At 42.9% G+C, this 18,256-nt stretch overlaps 1 protein-coding gene across 1 annotated transcript in view; it reads left to right on the forward strand.

Moving 5' to 3' along the window:
* The window catches only part of TNMD (tenomodulin), a 480,685-nt gene that overhangs the window by 60,410 nt on the left and 402,019 nt on the right, over positions 1 to 18,256 (forward strand). The gene's annotated exons all lie outside the window — the stretch shown is intronic.

Genomic DNA, 18,256 nt, shown 5'->3' on the forward strand with positions numbered 1-18,256 from the left:
CTAATCAGGACCCCAGCCTAGCTGCTTCCTCTCTAAAATGGTTTCCATGTACATTAGGTACATTTCTAATTGGATTCTGGAGTGCCTTTTAAGCCCCTAGTATATGGTATACTATGTACCTCAGAGGCCTACCAGGGGCTGAAGCATGTATTATGCCACCCCTGGGAAGCACTCCAAAATGACACCACTGGTCTGCTACTGCAGCCTGGGTAAGTTGGTGCTTGCACCCCTTACAGTGGTATAGGCTACCTATATCACTACCATTGCACACACATATAAAACCTATAAGTCACTCCTATGGCCGGCCTTAACAATCCTGAAGGTAGAGTGCTTGGTTTTTATTTGAGAGGGTGCTCCTGCATGAGCAGAGCCCCTCTGCAGTGTTCGGAGTACCTCCTCTGATGCTGTTTGTGGTGCAGCCTGACCACATACTCTTAAGTGCGTTATAACCTCGCGGTAAATGCTAACTTTGTGATGGCTGCACGGAAACATGTCATGTTTGGTGTCAAACGCTCTGGAATACTACCCCCCCTCCCCCGCCAGTTCTGGCAGCGGGGGTAGCATTCGACCATTCTAGAGGGAGAGACATGTTCACACTGGTCTAAACCGGTAGGACTTTCTACAGCCCTGGCATCACAAAATGGATGCCTCTGCCACAGACACGGGTCTGGCCTCCTGCTGCTGACCGAAACTCCGGCAGGGGAGGCCTGGATAATAGGTTTCCTGTCCCAGGGAGCTGTAACCACCTCCCCAGACAGGCAGATGTGTATTGGGGCTGGGCGGGAGCACTCTCTGGTGATTTGAAGTCCTGCACTGGGGGCACACTTGGTGTCCCTGTGCATAGTCCAGTTCAAACGGGTTGCAGGGTCTACCTGCCCCTGCTCTGGTGTGAAACTGGACAAAGGAAATGGGTGTAACCACCCCTCTTTCCAAACCCTCCCATAGGTGGGTCCCTAGAGTATGTCCAACCCCCAAACTTTGTATAAGTATGGGAACCCAGTCCTTGCGACTTTAGATTACCCTGGACGAAACTTTGAAATATATATGCTGGATCTTCGACGTTCTACTTTGCTTAGAAGACTGAAGAAATCTCCCTTGGGGTCAAGGAGTGACTCCCCTGCTTGGCAGGCACCAAAGAAGCAACTGACCGGTCTGCATCACTGAAGCATCCGCCGGACGCCGAAGTCTTTGCATCACCAGAGGTGGATTTCAAGACTTCCCCGAGGCTGCCCTGAGTCCACAGCAAAGCTGAGGCCCGTGGCTATTGTGGGTGATGTGTAACCGTGACCCCTGGACACTGTGATCTTTTGCAGCAACATCACATTCCTGGTCTTCCTCGAAGTTGTGCTTTGGGCTCCGAGTAGCCCCAGCCTTGAGCATCTCCTGCACGAAAGATTTCTGGCCTCCACTCCAGGAGTGACCCGTGAGCCAGTTTCCAGTGCGACCGCTTGAGGCTCCTTTGCGATTGCTAGCCCGTTGGCTAATAGGTCCCCACGAAGGAAACTCCTCTTCTGATTGGACTTTCCTGGTTGCTCCAGACGTGCCCCAACTTACCCTTGCTGGGTGAGTCCCCCAGACCTTGCTGGTCTGCACCGCCATCCTTTCTCTCATTCTAAGTGACTTGCCGTTGCCAAGTCTTGTTGGGTCCAATCTGGTCGTTGACATGGCAGCTCTCGAGAGACTTTGTGGGACAGCTCGAATCCAGCTCCTGGTAGTCATTGGCACCTCCTGGACCTCATGGCTGAAGAGTCAATACACCCATCAACTCACCTGAAGCACCCGACATATGTGGGCATTGGTCAATCGTGCCCTTGGTCACTGGTAAGTGATCCAGACTCTGTCCCCTCTGCTTTCAGGTTCCTTCCCTCCTAGATCCAGGCTTGGATCACTTCGGACACTTCTCCTTTTCACGGCAGCAGCACTTCTTCGCCAGCTTCCATTGAAATCGACGACGCTACCCGACACCAAAAGACACCTATGTACCCGGCTTCCCTGGGTGAGGTAACACGAGTACTCCGGTGCTCCCGTGGGTGTTAGCCCTAGAACTTCCTAAGTCCAAAAGGGTTTGGTCCTGACTCATTTCTAAGTGTCCCTAATCTTTAAATTTCCAACTGCAACATTGCCCATAGAAGCTAACGGGAACCCGCGGCTGTGTTCACACACTGCACACGGCCCCCGTGGGTCCCCTGTGTCACTGCCTTGGGTGGTTCCTTGGGGTCCCAGTGATTCTACAGGCTCTAGGCCTTGTGTCTAGTTCAGTCGTGGTTCTTATACCACTTTATTGGTATATGGTTTGGTACGCCCCTAGGGCCCAAACGTGTATTTGTGCTATTACTGTTGATTGCTAACTTGTAACTTAAGTATTTCAAACTCCAGTCTCATAAAGAGACTAGAGGGTTGTGTTTTATCTTAAATACATATATTTTAAATATATACCTGGTGTGATTGTCCTTTCATTGGATCATTCAAGAGATTATAGACTGGTAAAACAAGCTGCTTTACATTCCTTCAAGACTTAGCCTGAAGGCTGCTCTCCATAGCTACCACTAGGATAGCTTTCAATAAAGGTTGTCTTTAACCTATCACCATAAGGGGTTTGTTTGGACTGGTACAAGGTGCCCACTTTAATTAGTGGACAGCATATACCAGGCCAACTTCTCACAATGGGCCTTGCATTTGGGTGGCAGAGAGGATGACGAATGGCCAGAGGCCTTGGCCGCTCCTAGGGAAATAGCAATTAGGGCTGTATACCACTTGGTGCCGCTTAAAATACTGCATAGACCCTACTCTGCCTGTACTACGTTATGGAAAATGGGTAGATCATCAGATGATTTGTTTCACAGAAGATGTACCCTTAAGGTACCTTTTTTCCATATCAGCTGTGCCTCTCACTGCTAAATGGTGCTTGCTCAATGTCTGAGAGGTTTCATACCTTAACCGAATGGAACAGACCTGAAAGACCCTGGTGCTAGCAAAAGCGAAACAAAATATTGCCCATTGTGGGGGGCGGAGGTGGCACTGCATACGAGAGATTGGAAAAATAATATGGACATGAGTATGGTAGCTGAAAAAGTAGTTTACAAGAATAAGGGATGGGAGAGAATACGAGGCAAGTGGAAGAATACCGCGGGGGACTTTTTTTCCCCCCTCACTTAGTGATTGGTCTCGGCCCTTCTACTGATTTTATTCTCCCCATCTTAATCACTGTAGGTGGGTGGACAAAGGGCGTGAATTTCCTTGATGTACAAATTAATTTGAGAGACATTCTGATATGTAACATTGACGCTATTTTGGTGCTCTTACTTTGCCTTGCTTCAAGAAAGAGATTATTACAAAAATATATTTAATCTTTTAATGTGCATCACCTTCTGTGAGAACGTGTTAGCTATAAGGATCAAGGCATGGTGTCAGAATATTGGCAGCCATCTTGAAAGGCAGTCTCTTGTTAGTATTGGGACTTCTGGGCTAAATTGCCCTTTTAAGATCACTCTCTAAGTTCAAAATCAATTCAATTAAGGGAAGAATTTGCCTAAAACTGGTGCTAACATGGCAAAAACGATCTATATTCTACCATCCTGTGTGAAGTGTTAGCGCAATAGTGGTCCAGAAGTCTGCTTTTACATTTTGGAACTCATCAAGACGTGTCAGAGATTAAGTCTGTAAGGAGGACCGAATAGTTAGACCCATCTTGGAGGAGGCCATATTGGAAGAAAATAATCTGATTCACATAAGGAGGGTGGTGTCAAGTGTTATAGAGCGAGGTTCAAAGAGCTCAGTAAAGATGATAAAAGACTGTCTAGATGACCAAGTGTTATATTGATGATTGTGCATTCTGCTATTATAGAAACAGACTGGTATGAAGGGATATACCCGCACATATTGTACATAGAAGTTGTCACATCAAGAAATATGTAAGGTTCCTGGTAAATGTTGTACAATAATTTACACCAACATCAATTGATATTGTACACTGATTCCTATTATCATTATAACCATAGAAAACTTGGATTCAGACAATCTTGGTGGAAGTTGGGAGAAGTATGTGTCAGTCCAGTCCAAATGTGTTGATGGTGGAAGCTAGGGAATCAGGGAGCTTGAAAGGTGATGAATTTCATGTATAACTAGTAATGCAGTTCTGCCTCTTTATAAAGGTCATGCTTGACCTGACTAGCCGCTAATTCAAGCACTATCCCTGTGTCTAATAAGAAGGTTTGCGGTTCCCCCACAGCTCTTCTTCTCAACATATACATTTTCTTCCTTGTTCATGCTGTGTGCAAACATTTCAGTCATTCTCATGGGTGTTTGTGGCACTGTTCCTATATTCTTGTTTTAGAGGCCAATTTTGTGCTGATTATGTATGGTAACTGACAAGGACAAATGATGATATGTAACATATCTGTGCTATTGCAGGCCAGCAAATTATTAATTTTGTTGAATTTACCTCCTTAGTATTTAAACTGTATTTTATTTATAAATTAATTTACACGTGGAACAAAATGGATGGCATTTGTAGAACTTCAGTGGCTTGGGGAGTTAAGGGGTAGACCTGTGTCTCTCAACCTTGCATTTGGAATTTTAAAACACTGTTTTGAGGTAAGTTCTCTTTTTAGAATGACATTTGTGGTGAAGCTGTTATGGGTCACCAAGCAGAAAGTTGTTTGGTAGAAGTGCCAATTTTTACTCAAAATGTTCTGGATTAAGTGGTGACCTTCATGGAATATAGTGGTAAATTTTGTGATCCTTTCAGCTTCTATTTTTTGGTGTCCGTAAGGAGACTCTGTGTTTGTCCATGTAAGATGGAGTTCGCAAAGGTGTCCTCTCTGTGTAATGTCAGGTGTAGTTGGTTCTCTTTGAAATAGATTACCAAGAGCAGAAGTTATACTTGGTATTTACAAATGTGATATTTTAGGCTAATATTGAAGTCATTGATGCTCATTTTATTGATGTACTTCTTAACTTTTTCTGCATGTCTCTGCCGTAGCAGTAAAATATTATCATTGTATCTACCTCTGTATATTACATGAAGTTTGTGCTCAGAGATGCCTTTGTTCTAAAAACAGGTGGCCTGATTTTTAGTTTGGTCATTGTCAGGATGATGGAGGACATTACCTCTGCCATCCCAAGAGGATTTCGCCTGGCAAATTTAGAGTTATCCTCTGCCTCTTGAACAAATCTGCACATTGAAAGGTAACTTTGTTACGGTGGTGCCTTTCAACGTACAAAATGTTTGATGTACCAAAGCCATTGGTTTTGAACAAAAAAGTACACACTTATTTTGTTTTTCAAAATCAAACTCCCAAAGCGGAGGTTTGGTTTAAAAAAAATAAAAACTAATAAATCCCACGTCTAGGGTGTGGGGGGCATTATTCCTTGTTTTCCTATCCATTAGAACCAGGGATGGTCAGGAAAGAAGACATTGCATTGTCCACCCTAAATAGAGCAGTCAGTGCAATTTCCTTCCTCTGAGAGCCCCTACTTAACCTGCCGATGGGGGCTCTGTCGAAGAAATACTTAAGGTCTGTCTGAGTTGGCAATCCAAGGGTTTAGTGGGCATGGTTCTCTGTGCTACTAGCCCTAGCAGTTGTTCTTCCTCTGAAGTGACCACTTCTTGGTGAGTGTGGCACCTCTTCTACCCAGAAGCCTCTATTCTGCCACTTTTAAAAATAGCAGAATCCTTTATTGGCTGTACAGACCAGGTAGCCCACCTTAGGGCAGTGGCTAGCCTTCTATAGGTGTACATCTCCTGACTATCTACTTTGCCCACTTGCCAGGGTTGCAAATGTGCCTGGGGCAGGGGACTGGCTGTTTCTTCCTCTTGGAGGAAGCCTGATTGCATATCAGAGGCATTGGGAGCTTTGAAGCTCATCACCTTGAGTTGCCACTTCACTAGGCATCCTGTCAGGATGGGAGGGGTTACCTCCCTTCCAGACAGGCCTTTATTTCTGACTCCTGGGAGTGTTCACACCTCCTGGCAGAGGGTCAGATTCTTGTCTTTGTGGCAGTAACTGCAGGCTGTCAATCAATCAATCAATAAAAACTTTATTTCGGTTTTGTTAAAACAAACCATAAAAGTACACACAAGTACGACACAATAAGAGTAAATATTGGGAATAAGTTCATCATTAGGATACATCAGTGCTGAGTTAGCAGGAATTTTAGGCGGTACATACTTATAAATCCAGGCATTTTCTATATTTAACAGCCGACTTTAAAAACTCTAATACAAAAAGAATACTATCACTACATAGTAGTTGTAAATACATCATGGCAGGTCTGATCTGATAAAAATCAAGTTTCTTTAAAAGCGGGACCAGATAGCGTTTGCGGGGAAATTCGCAAAATTTACATAAAAACATAAAATGCAGCATGTCCTGCGGAGACTTTCCGTCGCAGCCGCAGGATGCTGCTTCTCTATTAGAAAACGAAATATATGGTCTGACAAGCAAATGATGAAATAAATTAATCCGAAATCTAGTTAATAAAAATTTCTCATGAGAAGACAGAGATCCCATTAGGTAAGGCTCAGTGTTAGGACTCCTAAATGCCTTCTGTGAATACCGAAAGTCTTAAAATTAGGATTTTTCTCAGTTTAGTAGTAGTATAGTTAGGACTCCTAACTTTAGGACTCCTAAATGCCTTCTGTGAATACCGAAAGCCTTAAAATTAGGAGTTTTCTCAATTTAGTAGTCCTAAATTTAGACTTAGGACTACTAAATTGAGAAAAATCCTAATTTTAAGACTTTCGGTATTCACGGAAGGCATTTAGGAGTCCTAAAGTTAGGAGTCCTAACTATTCTACTACTAAACTGAGAAAAATCCTAATTTTAAGGCTTTCGGTAGTCACAGAAGGCATTTAGGAGTCCTAAAGTTAGGAGTCCTAACTATACTACTACTAAACTGGGAAAAATCCTAATTTTAAGACTTTCGGTATTCACAGAAGGCATTTAGGAGTCCTAAAGTTAGGAGTCCTAACTTCTGCGAATACCGAAATGAGTAAGTGCCTTCTGTGAATACCAAAATGAGTAAGTGCCTTCTGTGAATACCAAAATGGTAGTAAGTTTAGGATTTTGTCTTAAGTTAGTTCTGTGAATCGGGCCCCTGGTCTTTACATGTTGCTGGGCTCCCTTAATCTCTTCTGATTCCCTTCTCATAGTATCCACATTTTCTTTATTCCGATATTGTGTTGTCTAATCTGTTGTTCAATGGTTTGAGTATTGCCCATTTTGGATGTTTCTACTTCTCAGATATGAGATTCTAGTTGTTGATACTTCCTCTACTTTGCTCTTTGGTGTTTCTGATGCAGAGGGTATAATACGATTTGTTTTAGCTAATGATGTTCTGTATTGTCTATCATACTTTTAGCATATCTATTAACTCTTTCTATTTGATAAGTCAATTGATCCCTCTTGAACTTTCAGTTGTTTGTTTTGATTAGGACTGCCTCAAAGTCTTCAATGATTTGATTGAGTATGTCATCACTTGTTTTTGTTGCTTTCATCTGTTTTCTTGATCATGTCATACACTTTTTGTTTATATTGCTTGTATTTCATTTTGTGCAACATAGATCTTTTGTATGTTCATATGTTTAGACACTGCACTTGGTTTTTTCTTGAATAAGCAGCAGATAATACAGGACTCTCATGTTTGTGGAAAATCCAGACAGGCATATATAAAATCTTAATGAGCACTACACCCCATAGATTGAGATTGACTATGGGGATATCATCAGTCAGGGCTCTTGAACATTGGATTACATTTAATGGCTACTGTTGTACCTGACATCCTTGGTATGGTTTTTCGCAGCTTTTTACCTTCCAGCCTCCTGCTTTTGCTGAGTTTGTTTCTGCTGGCCTTAGGACTCTGCACACTTTACCCCTGCTCCCCAGTTCTAAAGTCCATCTGCTCCTGCATTTAAACATGGTAAAATGTTCTTAAAACCAATTTGAATATTTAATTTACTTATAAGTTCCTATTAAAGTGGTGCTCCATGTACCAAGGGCCTGTAAATTAAATAATACTTGTGGGTCTATAGCAATTATTGTGCCACCCACTAAAGTAGCCCTGTAAGCATGTCTCAGGATTGCCATTGGAGCCTGTGTGGGCAATTTTAAACTGCCATCTCGCCCTGACAAGATAACCTTCTTACCTGGTCCAAACCTTCCTTTTTATTCTAAATGTCATCCCTAGGGTAGGCCTTAAATAGCCCATAGGGCAGGGTGCAGTATATTAAAAAAGGTGGACATGTACTTTTAACTCTTAAATCCATTTTTCTCACTACTGAAATGCCTACCTCTCCCATAGGATAACAGAGGGTTAACTTATTACATTTAATAAGTGATAACATTTGAGCAGATAGGAATGTCATGTTTGGTGTCGGGAAATTGTAATTAAAAATCCTCTTTAATGCTAAAGTCAGATTTTAAGCTACAATTTTGAAAATGCCACTTTTAGAACATTGGCACATCCCTGCCCTAAATATTTGGTGCCTGCAGCCTGTTCCTGGGTCACATGACTGGGTGTAGTTAGCAGTTGGACTTTGTTCATTCCTCCCAGACAGCCATGCAATAGAGGGATTAGATATGCCTGGAGTGGGTGATCCAATGGCAGGATGGAGGGGCAGAGATGGGCACAACCCAACTTGTAACTAATTAGGCTGTGCCCTGCCTTCACACAAATGGCTTGTCACCACTGCATTGTTCATCTAGCCAGCTTGGAACCAGGACAGAAGACGCAGGGATCTTCAAGGACTTCAAATGGAATCCTCTAGAACCTTCTCCTACTTCAAAGTGAGGAAAAGATGTAAATATTGGACCCTCAGACCCAAATCTTCAGTACATCTCTGGACCTGTGGAAGACTCAGAAGGACAGCTGTGCTGCTCAACAAGAAGGACTGCTTCTTTGCTGCCCTACTGACTGAGAGAAGGACTGGACCTGCATCCTGAGTCCAGGCCCACTACAGTCAGTCCAAGTGATAGTTGGCTGCTCTCCTGATCTGCCCTGAGGAAGTCACAGGTGTATCCCGAATAGTGAAGAAACACGTGTTGGCTTAGTGGCTAAGATCAAAGAATTGGACAACAAACAGAAAAAGAACGTACAATGAACTTTTGGATTTTTTTTAACACTAACTTTGAATGACCTATTTATACTGAAAGTAAGCGTGTGCTGGAGGATGAGAAGCACTTGTCAGCAGGATTGTTGTTGTGCAGGAAGCTGCACCTTCCTGAACAGAAACAATCTAAAAATGCATTTTCCTCTTTCTATATGTGCTGCAGAATGCAGCACACATAGAAAGACGAAAAACGTAGGAGAAATAATGTTATATCTCCTTGTTACACCTCACCCTAGGAGGCAGAAGGTTTTGGCGCTTTCCCGGGTTTGCATGCTCTTCTAAATCTGAGGAAGTGTCAAAATCCATGGGTGTTGCATGGGAAAACTCACGCCCATGCCCACGGAACACCTCCCGAGCACAGAGTAAGGCAACGCAGCAATTTCCACTGCCTTGCCTAACTCCATGTCTATGAGGCCATTCAAAGCCACACATAGTGGCTTTGCGTAGACTCAGAAATATCATTTTGTTATTTTTTGGGACCAGAGCATCACAAAAAGTGACGCTCTGGTGGCTCAAAGGGCTTGAAAATATGCCCCTTTAGGTGGGAAACCATATCATGGTTAGAGGTCAGGTCTTTTCATACCTCTGGGTTTTGTTTGATTCAAATAAAAACTGGAAGCCACTGATTGATACCAAGAAAGTGGAACTAATCAAGACTATGGGCGCTGTGTCTGGTTTAGTCCAGTTGTTAGTGTCCAGGCCGCAAAAACTTTAATTAAGGTTTACCAGGCAAAATGTGTTTCCAAGACCCTATATGGGAGCGAGGTATGAAGATAAAAGTCAGTTAACAATATTCAGACTGTTGAAAATAAGGTTTTAAGGCGTGTGCTGCAGGTCCCCAAAAGTACCCCGGCTTATAGCGTGCATGACGAGCTAGTAGTAAAATACATAGAAGATATAATCGATCTCAGACCACTTTTATGTTGGATCAAGGTCTGGACTAGGGAATAGTCCCAGCTGAACATGTTGATCCTCACCAACTCTTTGGCCCTTAATCATGTGGACAAGAACCCTTGGATTACATAAACTAAGGCACTTTTAACAGTCTGTATAGGGAGGACTTTTTCACAGCGCCCCAGTTCATGCGCTCCTTGTAGCTGAAATGGGTGAGGGACCAGTTTTTGGAAAACACAGCATCACATAGAGAGCAGACAGAACTGTTGAAACCTACTTCTCAGGAGCATATACTTTTAAAACAGAACCTTATATATCCATTGTGACTGATGACAGGGCCCGCTTTTTGTTGACCAGATTCAGATGTAATATGTTTCATTATTCTGGAGCTTCTCCTAGTGGATGGAGCTCATCGGGTACCTTGGGTCCCTGCAACTACAACAATGTGTCTCCACAAGACACCCTACATTTCATGATGTTCTGTTGATATTCTAGCTTACCTGGGAGAATGCCTCTACTAAAATGTTTGAATTTCTAGCTAGTTCGACCTGTCCTCATGTTTCTCCAGCTCCTATACAGTAAACACAATATATTTATAGTGTCCTGTTTTTTAAAAGCTGCTATAAGATTAAGGCATTTTAGACCTGATTAAACTGTTTCTGCCATCAGTAGATTTATATATATGAGATACTGAGGTTGTTATTTTAATGAGGTTTTTATATCTGTGTAGTTTAATAGTGTATATTTAACTTATAATCTCTATTGTACGTATGCTGTTTTTAAGCTTGATATGTATGTATTGTGATGTCATGTTCTTTTATGGTTATGAACGTAACAGAATAAAGATTTACCACTAATCTTCTTACTGCGCTTACGACATTTCTGGTGTAGACATCCTTCGTACTTTCGACCTTACCCTTCGGTCCCACCACATTGTGTTTACTGATAAACGTGTGCGCAGAACCTGTTTCCACAACAGTTTCAATGCATGATTAACCACGTAGCGGTCAGTAGATGTAGTGAGGTCCAGGCAGTGGTAAGCGTCAATGCAGTGTTGTCAAAGAGTGTCACTTTCAATGTGGGACAGTAGATGATTTGTTTGAATGCTCTGAGGAGTGAAGACAGGACTATTGGTGAGGGCATTGCCTTAAAAACCTTTTCACTTTCATGTGGGTGCATTGTTACCGAGACTCAATATTCTCTGTGCGATGCCCAGTTGCGCCACATCCATGCCTTAGAATTATCCTCATCTTCTCTTTAAGTTATTTAGGGGCATATTTATGAGTTTTGCAGTGCAGTGCAGCGCAGCCCTGTGTCACAGGGAAAGGGCAGGAATGCACTGTATTTATCCAATAAGGTACATTCAAGTCCTTTTCCCTTGCCCTAGTGCCATTTTGGCTAATGCAGGCACCTTTGCACCATGGTGCAAGGGTGGCTGTGTTTTAGGCAGGATTGTTTTTTGTGCAGGAAGGCACACCTCCCTGCACAAAAACAATGCTCAGAGGCTTTTTCCTCTTTCTGTAAAGATATTTCTCCTCGTTATGCCTCTCCTGGGGAGGTGTATCTTTTTGTCACATTCCCATGTCTACAAGGTCTTGTCAATCTGGGAAGGTGTCAAAAACCATGCAAGTTACGTGGGAACACCCACGCGACAGCCATGGAATGCCTTTGTGTTTGCATCTCCTTCCAGAGTTTATTGTTCAGCGCTCTGAAATCAGGCCGTGCCATGTAAACTATCAACAAAATGAATAAAATAATCAATCCCCAACTTGTCAATATCTGCAGTCATGATATGATAAAAAATAAAACTAAATATTTCAGAAGCTTGTATAACATTTTAGTTTACACTTGTCGTTTACACGTACCTCTGGGGTATTGGACAAAATTTACATGAGTAAAGGGGCAGATTGAAAGATACCCACTGGAGCAGATATTGAGTGACCTTGGGAGCGGTCACATTTTTTGTAAAGTGAGGCGTTCTGTTTAGAATGAAAAGCCTTCCCTGCACTCCGGGGTGATTTTTAATGCCTACCCTTTATCTTCCTCGCCATTGTGTCTAGTTCGGTGTGATTGCGTTACAATGACTGTGCTCTGGTGTCTTCTTTACAACCAGCCATGGAGTGAGCTGCAGTTAAATGCCAGGTCCATAAATCAAACGCACGACTCCAGCGACAGACTGTAAAGGATACTATGATAGAAAATGAATACCTGAATGTAGTGATAACCTACAACAAGGGTTTCATAAACACTGTGTTAAAATTATCATTTATGAATGAATAATTGCTTTTTCAATTCTAGATCGTGTAACTGTCAAAGCACAACGTTATTCATTCTTCAGAGCCTTAGAAATGTGCCTGAACTAAATGGAAAAAAAAGGAATGGGAAAAACACACAAGAATGTCCTACCAGGGCACAGCGTAGAATTTAAATCATTGAGCACATGATGCAGAGATATCCTAGGGTGAAGTTTGCATTTCTTCGACGGCTGATTGAAAATGCAGCCTGCATTTCTTTTGTGAAAGTGAGCTATTGCTGAGAGGCTGGAGAACTCATCAAGGTCTTTTTGAGAAGAAAGCACTAAGGTGTGCCCCCTACATCCAGGTCCGGACTGGGAACCCAAAGCAACCCTGGCAATGTTGCCGGCCTCAAGATCCCTGCTTCACTCTCGCTCCCTCCCTCCCATTGCAAGTGTTAAGTATTGCTGTTTTTGTTACTGAGGACCAATATTGCAGCACTTCTGCAAAACCGACCCCCCCCCCAGTAACATATCCGGCCCCCACCCTTCCACCCGCCCGGGTAACGCCTGATGCCCGCTACTGCCAGTCCGGCCCTGCCTACAACTCACCATCTCTTTGTCACTTTAATAAAAGGAGGGGGCGCTGGCAGCGTCAGACTCATTGCCTCGGTGGAATGTCTCCTCTTGTCCTTGGCCCGCAGAGTTCTCCACCTGCCTATCCAAATATACTCAGACGCACGAGGTTTCATTTAGGACCATATGCTTATACGTGCACACAAATGCACAAGCACATACACACACACACACAAACATGCGGGCCTGATTCACAAAGGTAAACTTACACTTTTGTGTAAGTTTACTATTTCTTTAGTATCCACAAACTATAGGCAGATTTACAAAAGTGTCACCCAATGCAGCCCAGGAGCCAAAAATGCTAATGTTGAGTGACAGGCAGGGAGTAGGAGAGCTCCATATCTACAGAGATAGGGCACTCTCCGCCCCTCTCCCTAAAATTGGCGCAGAATTCTGATGCCGAGCTCCACGGACACAAATTTGTGCCATAGTGTAAGAGTGTACATAGTCTAAGATAGGTTACCCTTCCAGTACAAAATACTATGTCTAGACTACTTTTAAAACGTTTCCTAACTTGTATGTGTGTGGTACAGTGCAGCATGCATGCAAAGTCATAAAAGAAAGAAGAAATGCAAACATTTCTCCTTTTCGCGCCTGCTTTCAAGTGGTGTTAATGTTTGATGCAAAACCTCTGTTATAGATAGGGTTTTGCTTCAAAAAGCATGGTTGATTGCATAGGAACGCCCATATGCCACTCATGTAACGCAACCCCTTGACGCTAAGTAGCACAAAGTAGTTCTCCACGCTGCTTGGCGTTACATTTAGGCAACTTTAAAGCACAAAACAAGTTTTGTGCTGGAAAATAATAACAAAAAACATTTTACTCTGGTTTGCATCACTCTTGTGACATAAGCACAGCACAACATGTTTGTAAATCTGGGCGTACGAGTTTAATTTTGCTAATAGTTTACAATTGCTGAGACTCCGCACATAAAGAGATAGGCCTGTACTGTGTTTTTATGTGCGGAGTTCTCTGCCCCAACTGCGGACTCTCTGCAGTTTATTAAAATTACAATTAGTAAAATTCAATAGTGAACACTGAAAAAATATTACTAAACTTCACACAAAAATGTAAGTTTACCTTTATGAACCAGGGCCGCAGCCGCTATATCTGAACCACACACTGGGCCAGAGTCAAATTGGCTGACGGAGAATACTTGGAGCAAAGCAGTGCTCGGGTGCTGCGCCAGCACCACATCCTTTTCATTATTTCACGAAGGACAACAGTCTGAGGAAGTCTGCAGTGTGTCTGGATTTCAAGCGCACAGTAGTTTTTTCCACCAAATAAATGTTTTTTCACTTAGAAGAATGATCAGTCGAAATACTTTGCAATTAAGGCTGCCAACTTCTTTCAGCTCACACATTACAACTTTCCATTCTTTGACATTTTTAGTCAAAGAGTTCTAATGTTGTAATTGCTTTTTTCCGAAAATATCAGATCCGACAGACACAAACAATCCAACTAATCCACCTTTTTATTCTGTTTTTCACTTTTATTGAGAAAACAAGATAACCTTGATGTACAAATGACATACAAGTATGTGAAATCTGAATCCTTCCTCACTTTCGATTGTCTGTGAAGCCCACTTCCAAGACCATCACAATACATATTATTTAACAATAGCCTGGAGGATAACTCCTTTATTGAACAATAACTGGATACCATTACCTCCATTAACATTTTGTCCAAAATTAATATTTGATATCTGACAAGTTAGACCATGTATCTGGTACACTCTGTGAGCTTGAGCCTCTGTTGCCACTGGGTGGAACCTACATAACATATATGCAGGCCCCTGTAATGAGATCATGCCCCGGGGTTGTTCTCCTTGCATCCTTGGTTGGACACAGCTGAGCTTTTACTCATGTTGCCTGTAACTCGAGAATTCCTTTTGGTCACTCCTCTGTTGCATAAGTAGTGCCTAAATTGTATTTATGTTGCCTGTGTCTTTCCTATATAGGCCTATTTGAATACTCTTTGCTGGACTTGGCCCTCTCTACAGGGTCACTCCCAAACCTTTTGCATGAACCCATTTGTTGGGCTTTTAGGACTCTGCGCCCTTTATCTCTGCTAACCAGTGCTAAAGTGCTTGTGCGCTCTCCCTTAAAATACGGTAAAATTGGCTTACACCCAATTGGCACATTTAATTTACTTAAGAATTCCTAGTAAAGTGGAACTACATACTCTCAGGTACTGTAAATTGAATGCTAATATGTGGGCCTGCAGCACTCATTGTGCCACCCACTTAAAACATGCCTCAAGCCTGCCATTGCAGCCTGAGTGTAGGTTTAAACTGCCAGTACACCCTAAACAGCAAATATGATAATTTGGGTTGCATTTAATAAGTTGGACATGTACTCTTAAGTTTTACATGACCCGGTAGTAAATAAAACTTGAGTTCAGTTTTCAATAATGCAAGGCCTACGTCTCCCACAGTATAACATTGTGTTACCTTATTACATTTAATAAGTGATAACTTTTGTTCGGCAACAAGTAGAACTATCATGTTTGGTGTCTTAGGAATTGTACTTTAAAACCCTCTTTCATGAAAAAATCAGAATTTAAGTCACAATTCTGAAACTGCCACTTTTAAAAAGTTGATGTTTTCTTGTCTTAACCATTTGGTGCCTGATGCCTGTATCCTGGGTCACATGGCTAGGTGTAGGTGGCCGTTGTATTCTGTGTATCCCTTCCTACAACAAAGGGGGACTGGTGATTGGCACGATAGCCATCCTTACCTGATGGGAGGGGCAGAGCTGTCACCTGCCACACCTATAGCTGAAAGGGGCTGCCTCAGCATACACAGCAAAAACTTTGCAATAGCCTTTTATGACTCCAGATATCCTGGAGCCATCACAGGTAGAAAGGAAATACAAGAACCACATATGTGGGGAAAGTTTAGAAGTTTCTTCCACTTCCAAGCTGGCACCAGGTATAAATATTGGACCCTCAGATCAACTCTTTAGTGCACTCCTGGACCTGTGGATACTACAGAGAAGAACTGCCCTGCTTCTTGAGTCCCGCCTGCCTGGCTGTTTGAAAAGGGAGACTGGACCTTCTCCCTTCATCCCAGGTTACCTATGTGACTTCAAGGATCAGCTGATTGACCTCCTGTTCAGAGCTACAGGGACATAACAAGCTCCAAAGGCTTCCATGCAACTGCCCAACTCACCTGCTGCACTTGACCTGCCTGGACCTACAACTGGATCTACAGAAGCTCTGCTAGCCTTTGCTTGAGTGACTTCCTGATCCCAGGAGGTGTGTCCCTTCGGTTGAGCTCCGCCAAGAAGAAAAGGAGAAATTCTGAATATTTGGGCACTTCGCAAATGGACCCATTCACACCAAGCTCTCACCACCTGCAGTGACCACCAATGCAAAGCTCCGGTACTACAGCGACCACCAGCGATGATGGGCAATGCGAGAACTGCACGACATGCTAAAGCATCAACAGCTCATAGCGACTGCCAACGTGCAGCTCCGGGAACAGCCATTTGCGACACCTGTCTGGATATTGGTGCTACAGTAACAACTGTCCACACCAGGTGGCCTGACCTTCGCACTACTGCTACAACCATCAACGATGTTCTCCCTGCTCCTAGAGATTCGTCGAACCAGGGTTGAGACATCTTTGACAGGCAGACAGGGTTAGCTGAAGGAGTTCTGAAGGCGATGAGGGGACATGTTCAGCCAAAGTAGAGGTGGCAGGGTAGTGTTGGTGAGGGGCACGACTTGTTAGGCGCGTTGTCCGGGTCCTCAGAGGGAAATGCCAAATTTTTAGGTGGATGGCACCGACGTCAAATTTGGGACGTGCCGCGTGGGATGGAATAGGCAGAAAGAGGGTTTGCTGGTCAAGGGTTATGGCTCTTACTTGTATGCGTGGTCTGAGCGGATAATGGTGGTAGAGAGGCCTGCCAAAGTTGGACACGTCCTTCTTGTGTGCCTCGGCAGCAACAGCGTGAGTCCAGTGTGGGGATCAGAAACCGTCCGCTCTGGGAGAAAAAGCCGAGTGACTAGGGCAACGTCATTGCTGCTAGCATGCTCAATGACGTGGGGCGTTGCAGGTAAAGAGAAAAATTAAAGGGGCCGGGATGACAGAAATGAAGGAAGGAGAAAGGGGCAAGAAGTACACAGTGTGTGTACATAATCCAATTAAATTCATGGTACATAGAGATATTGTGGGCAACTAAACCGCTTCCATTGATGCATACTAAAGAGCTCAAGAATAGAAATGTAACTACAACAAGGGAAATAGTAGCTAATTTGGCAAGGAAGGCAACCAATTGTGACAGATTCAGTACATGACAATTACAAGGAAAGGAAAAGGTTTCAGAGGAAAGGAAAAAACTAGAGTATAAATGCAAATTAGAGAATACTTCAGATAGCAGACAGCTTGTCAAGTGCTGCTATAGTTCAAGGATACGAAATTAAGTGACCATAATGTTAAGGATTGTCATTAACATACAGCAGTACTATTTTATCATGAGTCATACCATTAAAATATTTGGAGAATAAATGTAATAACAGGTGTATATACATAGCTGTTTAATGAAAACATGGAACACAATGTGGATCAGGGTGGGATTGGTCAAAGTAAAAGTAAAAACACTTTATGGACAGGTTCACAGATACGTGTGTAGGAAATTGCAGTACTAGGGCTCCCTATAATCCCATGTTGAGACTATTGGGAGAGGTGGAGCAAGGGGGATCAGTCACCGTTAAGGTTCTTCAGGTGCAGTAAGGGGCTGCATGTGTACATAAATTAGTCATACAGATCGAGTATAGAAATCATAATTCCGACAACGGTGAAAAAAGGTCAAAAAGTATGGACGCAATTATGCATGTGTGTATTAATGTGCATATGTGAGATGGGGAATAAGGGGACTCATTGGACACTTATCCAAGAAGGAATATAGAGTGCCAATATTACCACGTCAAAGTAGGAGGATGTCATCAATATAACACCGCCAAAATTCTATTTGTTGAAAGAAAGGATTGGTGGGCATCAAGATATGCGTTTTCTCGAGGTGATGAACATATAGGATAGCAAAAGTGGGGCAAAACATGCTCCCATAGACACACCCTTGATTTGTAAATAAAATCTGTCTTTGTATAAAAAGTAGTTGTTACTAAGGGCAATTTGTAGTTGATCCATAACAAATTCAGTCGGGATGCTGGTGGGTTGGTGTCTGGCATTTAGTAGGTTCTTAAGGATCAATAGGCCTTTGTAATGAGGAATGTTACTGTGAAGAGATTCAATATCGAGACCTACCATTAAGACGGTTTCGGTGTTGAATGGTCTGTCTTCCACAAGGTGGATAAGATCCATGCTGTCTCGAACAAAGATATCGGTATTAGGGACAAATTCCTTGATCACAGCATCAAT

Source organism: Triturus cristatus, chromosome 5_2, assembly GCF_964204655.1.
Source record: "Triturus cristatus chromosome 5_2, aTriCri1.1, whole genome shotgun sequence".
Lineage (NCBI taxonomy): Eukaryota > Metazoa > Chordata > Amphibia > Caudata > Salamandridae > Triturus > Triturus cristatus.